At 44.3% G+C, this 7,815-nt stretch overlaps 1 pseudogene; it reads left to right on the top strand.

Annotated features, from left to right (window-relative positions):
* Positions 1-652: 652 nt before the first annotated feature.
* On the top strand, positions 653-2,614 carry LOC147966977 (disease resistance protein Pik-2-like; annotated as a pseudogene).
* Positions 2,615-7,815: the final 5,201 nt, after the last annotated feature.

Genomic DNA, 7,815 nt, shown 5'->3' on the forward strand with positions numbered 1-7,815 from the left:
GTCTGTAATTCTGTTAGTCTTCATAACATGTGCACCAATGCTAGCAGCCATTTCAAAATACACACAAACACTTAAACTTTTCCAGTTTTTAGTAAATTTACTACAAGTGACAAAAATGGTTAATCGAACAACGGTAAATAGGGATTTTGAATTGCTCGTTGCAAAATAAAAATCAATGACCTCTTCGTACATTGCTTATCATAGGAGTAGTAGAGTAGAGAAAACACAAACAAAATTCAAAATGATTGAAAAGTTTTTGCAGCTTTTTTTGGGGGAGTGGGGTGGTGTTCGACTTTGGACATTCGATCTTTAGAAAACAATGCTCCTTGTGTGCTATTTTCTGTACGTCTCGGCGCTACTGTTTCATTGGAAGCTGAACATTTTTTATGAAGGCCCAGCTGTACATGTACTCAGAATCAATGCCCTCGGTATCCTCGATCCAAAGAAAAATACTTAAAACATGGGTACACTATTGCAACACATAGACCAATTAAGAACCTTTAACTGCCGTTTGCAGAGAAACAAGAGTTCTTTTTTTCTTCTGTAAAAAGAAACAAAGTCCTTAATTTTCTGTGAATGTTGTTAGTATTTCTATTTTAACAACTATTTCTAATTATTTTTTTGCACATACACAAACTTTCTAACTCCAAGCATGCATATGTCGAATAAAACCAGGTATCTCATTGTGATCGATGATGTATGGAGCCTACCAGCCTGGGAAGCTATCTGGAACATATTTCCAAAGAGTAATTGCGGCAGCAGAATCATTGTGACAACTCGGATAAAGGAAGTGGCTGTGGCAGCTACTGCCGACTTTGTCCATCACATGGAGCCCCTAGAAAGAGAAGCATCTGAGAAACTATTTGTCAAAAGAGTGTTTAGCTCCACAAAGCTGGGTGATTGCCCCACAGAACTTAAAGAAACCATGGATATAATTTTGAAAAAATGTGGTGGGTTGCCGTTGGCCATTGTTAGCATCGCCAGCCTTCTGCCAAGCTCTACGTCAGCTGAGAGCATAGATATGTGGAAACAAGTTTCTAGATCAATTGGTTCTCATATGGAAAGCAACCGTACCCTCGAGGGGATGAGGCAGTTGATTACACTCAGCTATGACTACCTACCTCATTATCTGAAGGCTTGCATGATGTATGTGAGCATTTTCCCGGAGGATTATATGATTGCCAAGGATAGACTGCTATACAGATGGATTGCTGAAGGTCTGGTCACTGAGAAACGGGGCTTGACTTTGTTGGAGGTTGCAGAAGAATACTTCAACGAGTTGTAAGTAGGAATATGATTCAACTAGACAAGTTTGTGTACCAGTTAAAAGATTCTAGAGAAGTGGAGGTACAGGGGTGCCGGGTGCACGACATGATCCTTGAGGTCATGGTGTCCAAATCCCATGAGTCTAACTTTGTTAGCTTGGTAGGGTGTGAATTTGAAGGGAAGACAGATGGACATGGCAAGGTCCGCCGCCTCTCCATCCATGATAACGACCATGACGAGCATCATCATTCAAGGCATGGTGTTGAAGCGATGAAGCTACAGCATGTCCGGTCATTGACCACATTTCAACGTGTTGGCCTTGCCAAGCTGCTGGATCGCCTAGGTGAGTTCAAATTGCTGAGGGTACTTGACCTGGAAGATTGCACATCCATGAGAAACAAACACATGAGAGATGTCTGCCGTCTGTATCTTCTCAGGTTCTTGAGCTTGAGGGGTACAGGAGTCAAAATAATGCCTCGCAAAGTTGGCAATCTAGAGCACTTGGAGACTCTTGATGTACAACACTCTCATCAAGAAGTTACCACGGACTGTGACAAAGTTAAGCAAACTAGAGCGCCTATGGGCCAATAGTTGGAATCTGCCTCGAGGGATCTCGAAGATGAAAGCATTGCGCGAGGTGGACACAGGAGTTCTTGATGTTCCATCGGTTGCTCAAGAGATTGGTAAGCTGACGCAGTTGCAGTTGCTCAGTATTATAATCCATGCGGAAGTCAGTGATGGGTGTTTGACAAACCTTGCCTCCTCCCTGAGCAAGACAAGCAGTCTCCTATTGCTAAATCTGAAATTTGAGGGGAGTGTGAGCCGTTTGAAGTTTCTCGATGCCGTCTCCACGCCGCCGCCATTTCTCCAATGCCTTGGTGTGTTTGGCCGAGACATTAGCCAATTGCCCGACTGGATCTCATCACTCACACACCTCACAAGGATTGAAGTGGGAAAGACAAAAGAACTTGATGGGGACAAGTTACTTGATGTCTTGTGTAAGGTGCCCAAACTGGCGAATGTCCGTCTAAAAGACATTGAGTGCAAAGACGGAGGAGAACTGGTTGCACGCCCCGAACACAAGTTCCTGGTGCTGAGGATCCTGAAGGTGATCGGATGTTCGAGCAAGCTCACTTTCGAGAAAAGATCAATGCCAATGCTGGAGACGCTCGTGTTACTTTTTTTTGACAAGAAGATGAGCATTGTTGGCCTCGAGAACTTGGACAACCTTAAAGAGGCCAGGCTCAGTGGTATTAAAGACCACCCGGAAATGGAACGTGCGGTGAAGCAGCTCAAGACTCACCCCAACTCCAATCAGATCAAAGTTGTAGTGGAGTGGTGGCTCTGAGGTGAGCATCTTAGGGGGCTGCTGCTCCTGTTCGTTTTCTACGGCCTTAATCGGAGTGTCACTAGCAAAAAAAGAAAAAAAAACTGTGTGCGTGTGTGTGTGTGTGTGTGTGTGAGTGTCACTAGCTAAATTATGTTCAGAGTTCAGACTCGACCGAGCATTTATTTGTACTGTGGTTTTTCATGTGTGTGAACTGGACCACTGGAGTGCCAAATAAAGCAGCTTGTATGTGTAACGTGAGCATAATTCTGCAAACGATCTCATCTTTTTTGTTGTTACCTGTGAAGAAGACGGGCTCCTAAGTGAGCTGTTGGTTTGGCCCAGACTATGCCTTTTGTGGATGACATGCTGCCTAAGTTGTACTCCCTCCATTCCTAAATATTTGTCTTTCTAAACATTTTAAGTGGACTACAACATACGGATGTATGTAGACATATTTTAGAATATAGATTCACTCATTTTACTTCGTACGTAGTCATTTGTTGAAATTTCTATAAATACAAATATTTGGGAACGAAGGGAGTAGCTGGTAATGTGAGCGCTAACTCTCTCAGCTCCTTTTTCTCATGGCTGCATGCTTCACATAGCCAACTCAAGAACAATGGAGTAACATGTATTTGACTATCTCAGCTCCTTTCTTTACCACACCTAAGTACAACGCACGCACGCACACTTGCCCACTAACACAACCAACAAACTAGCACATGCACGCACTTACCAAGGCCACTAACACATGCACACATCCAGCTAACAAGAATTGACCACATCTACTATACTACAGACCTCTTCACAAGGCCACACAGAACTCCTGTCCATCAGCTCCAACTTGTGCAGGTCGTTGGCTTCAGAGCTCCATGCATCACCACAGCTTGGACTTTCTCCATGCATGCTCTCAGAACTGAAACGGCACAGCTTGGACTTTCTCTATGCATGCTCTCAGAACTGAAACATACAACTCGTACGCACGTACCTCCGCACAGACACACTACTACATGCAGTAAGAAAATAAACATGCAGATACAGAAAACATCAAGATTACATCTCACAGGTAACAACAGCGGATGGCCTTGACTGTGTCGCTTTCGGTATAAACCGAGTTGAGTTCTGGCTTCGGGTTCTGAACGTCCAAGTGATGAACTGAGACGGCAATGGAAGATTTTTCTTTTTTGTTTGCGGATAGATAGATAATGCTATATATGAGCATAGGTTCATTGAAGTCTGTATTTATACATCGCATCACATCCACCCACAATTTGCAGAAGCAATGAAGCTGCATATATACATGGATCACATCCACCCATCGGATCATATCTATTGAGAAATTACATATATTTTTGTATTTTAAAAAGAGGGCTCCTCTCGGATTTCATGCATCAACGGAACCAATGTCTTCTACAAACTATAAAAGCAAGACCAGAAAAGAAAAATGAGAAGCAGGAACATCATCTTGCCAAGAGACTGCTTGACCCGCACTGGGGCGGCAAACGTCCCACTAACATATAGAATAACCATATACTCCATATAGAATAACCATATGCTCGACAAGTATAACACAAATCAATAAAAACTACTCCATCCGATTCACAATAAGTGTCGCAGTTTTGAACTAAGGTCGAACTAATCTAATTTCAAACTTGCGACACTTATTTTGGATCGGAGGGACTACTACATATGCAGCGACTAGTGAAAAATCTCAGGACAAGTGTGTGTGCGGCTGCTATGAAAGGATGTCTTCATTGAAATGTTCATTGCAGATACTAGCCCCACCGAGACCTCCTCCGCCGCCGGCCGAAGCAGCAGAGGAGGTGGAGGCCGACGTGGTGGCCGCGGCTCCCACTGTGGCGACGCCCCCTCTGCCGGCGGTTGCGGCGGACGCTGTTTGGGCTTTGGCAGCTGTGAAGATACCTACCACCGGTCCAAGGAAGTCCAATGCAAACGAAGTTGTATCTGACAAAGGCAGTGACAAGGCTGAAGGTGAAAAATTATCTAAGTGGGCAATCAAAAAGAAAAAAGCTGACTTCCTATAGGTGCGGTGAGCCAGGACAGTTTGTGGCCGAATGCACTAAGGAGTTGTGCGATCACTGTCTTAAATCACAGCATGTGACCGGTGAGTGTCCTTTGCTTTCTGGACCCAAACCGGCAGTCTCGATATACGGGGTGTCTTGCCAGGAGCTTATGTTTTTTGTGTCACCGGAGGTGGCACCATCGATACAGGCACTAGAGGGATCTTTCCCAGGAGTGGTCAAGGTGACTACTAGTGTCATGACTGAAGCATAGATTGTGCAGCAGCTGCGTGAGTTGGCATCAGGTAACTTTCAGTGGAACCTTGTCAGGTTGGAGAACCAGACGTACAAGGTAGAGTTTCCCACTAAAGACGATCAATTACATATGCTGAAATTCGGCATGTGCAGAGTTCCGAGTACTAGCATCATCTTGGAGTTTGACGAGTGGAAACAGAAAGAACCTCAGGGCACACCATTGGAACACATTTGGGTTCGTTTTTCGGGTGCTCCACCTAAGCCGCTTAATAATTTCTTAGTCACATGGAGCTTGGGTTCCCTCATTGGCAAGACTGAGGTGGACATGCCGTTTACTCGTGCCCATGCATGGGGTTGCGAGATTACTTGCTAGTGTGGTAAGTATTGAGTTTGTGCCGGATGTGGTCAAGTGGACACATGCCGGGGTCACATATGAGTTAGAGATTGAGATTGACGATACGGTGACACACGAGGAGACTGGTGAGCATCAGGTTATGGACACTACTGAGGGGGGTGGACCCTCGGGGATCAGAACAAGGGGACTGAGGACAAATCTTGGGACACGGCCAAGAGGCCTAATCCGCAGACTGATAAGGCAGATAATTCTGCCAAGGGCGCGTCATCCTCCACGACACCGATGAATGCAGTTCATTTTGGTTCTTTTGTTTCATATTCGGCTCCCAGTCATCTTTGGAACAACAGAGTGGAGCTGGACGATCCAGCAGAGCTTGAGTTACCGCCGCTGTTGCCTCTTGATTGTGGGTCACGGACGCATCGCACTCCACCTAGGGTGATTTCCGGGCCGGAGAGATTTACGCCGCGGGCGACTGCTGTTATGGATACTGTTGCGCAGGAGGCCCTCGTCTGTGACTACCCTGCAGTGGGCACTCGGGGGCCACCTCGGTGGAGAGGGCGCCCAGCCCGATGGTGCCCGCGGCGACAGGTGTTCGGGGCGCCGGGGCCGGTGCCGAGGTTGGGGTGGGGTGTGGGCAGGCGGCTCCTACTCCCCCCATAGCGGTCACTTGGGACACCGCCTCGATGGAGAGGATGAGCGCGCCGACCCTCCATGCCGGCGATGCTCCGAGTACTGGGACGGGTGTCCGTGGCGGCTCGCGTGCAGAAAGAAGCCGGTCAGCGCATCGTGGCGACGGGCAGCGGCGCATGCAGGCATGCTCAGCTACGTGCATTCATAGCAGGCTAGCTAGACATGTCGTGCATGCATAGCAGACTTCTGTCGTTGCGGCGCGCGCAGGGCCCAATTGTCTAACCACGGCCCAATGGGCGAACAGCGGCACCTTCCGACGCGGCCCCAATTTTCAGGTCCAACGGGCGACACAGTCTAGCACGGCCCCACTCGTCAGAGTTAACGATCGAAGGACTGACCCAACGGCTTCCACCGTTTGCGACCATTTCTGAAGGTTACAGACAAGAGAGTGGAGAAAATGAGCAAATGTTAAGAGCGTGGAGATGAATGAGTATGGCTAAGGAACCAGGGGCACAGATGTAAAAATCCCTTAAAAAATATAGATTGAAGTATTTGAGTGGACCATACATTTTTCAATTTCTCAGGTTTCCAAATTTTCTCAATTGCTGGTTGAAACCAAAAGGATGATAAAACTTTTCTTTTTCTTGATATATCATCTTGATCAGTTCACGTTGATCCTTCCGATGGCTCAATTTTTGTGTCAATGAGTACTATCAAGATGGATTTAATTGTGTGCCAAAATGGGCAAGAGAAATTCATAAATATGGGTGATGCCAAATATTATTGATTAGAGTGTTTCCAAGCACAAAAGATGTTAATGTACCTAAAAAACAAGTGTAAATTCTTAGTGGTCAACCTAATGCAGACCTTTTCCTATGTTGGAGTTGATAAAAGACATCCCTAATTATGCCTGAAAATTCCAAGTAACTGAACTTTAGTGATCTCCATGATTCTGTCATAGATTATCTAAACCAACTAGGGTAATATGGATATTTACTTTCCAGTTATTATTTATTCCAAAAATACAAAGATACGAAAATATTTATTACCACTTTATTAATTAATATATTGTACAATTAGCAAAGCTAGTAAGGTTGACACCCCTGTTGCAATTGTTGGGGTCACAAATAATGTTTTGTTAGTATTGCGGAATTAATTATTGGTGTAGAAAACTTCTACATCCTCAAATACTTAGCTCTCATTGGAAACTTATTTCTTGTTACAAACCTCTGCACTTGAGGGCCCCAATTCCTTACATCCTAATAAGACATCATTCGGTTGTAAGAATCCCGACCCTTCCATATACTCTAGATTTTTCTATTTGCATCCATGTCTAATTATATATCACTATAATGATATTTCTTATACCCATCACTGTTAGAGTGTCTACTAATTTCCTTTTGAGATGTCAACTAATATATTTAAGAATATGCAAAACAAATATGTAGTATATTTATGGAAGTGTCACAAATTATTCAAGAAGCATGTGATTTGTCATTTCTTTTTACATTTGGATTTAGGTAATTATGTTTTAAGATTCAATATATCAAAATATATAACTTTGAAAATAGATTTGAAATTATCATGATTCAATATTTGCGATTTAACACAAATAATTATAAACAAGTATTAAAGTTTAGTATATATGAATTTCAAAAGACTGCATGTATGTGTCCGCCGGGTGCCAGCGTATCTGTCCGCTAGGTTTCTAATGCATATTGTTTCCACAAGTTGTCAAGTGTCATGTATGAGAGGAGTGAAGTTAGCAATGAATCAAGCTAATACTTCCAATCAAATAACCAACTTACAGCTTAATATCAAAGTAGCAGCAAAAAAAATAGGAGGCCCAATTTAGCTACATCCCAAACAGGAATAACACTGCTCCCTTGGTAGTTCAGCAATCAGTAACATTACAAAAAACAAGGGGCGTCCCAGCAACACAAGATCCTTTTGCATGC

This window comes from Triticum urartu, chromosome 6A (genome assembly GCF_056163025.1).
Source record: "Triticum urartu cultivar PI428250 chromosome 6A, HENAU_Tu73, whole genome shotgun sequence".
In the NCBI taxonomy this organism is placed as follows: Eukaryota; Viridiplantae; Streptophyta; class Magnoliopsida; order Poales; family Poaceae; genus Triticum; species Triticum urartu.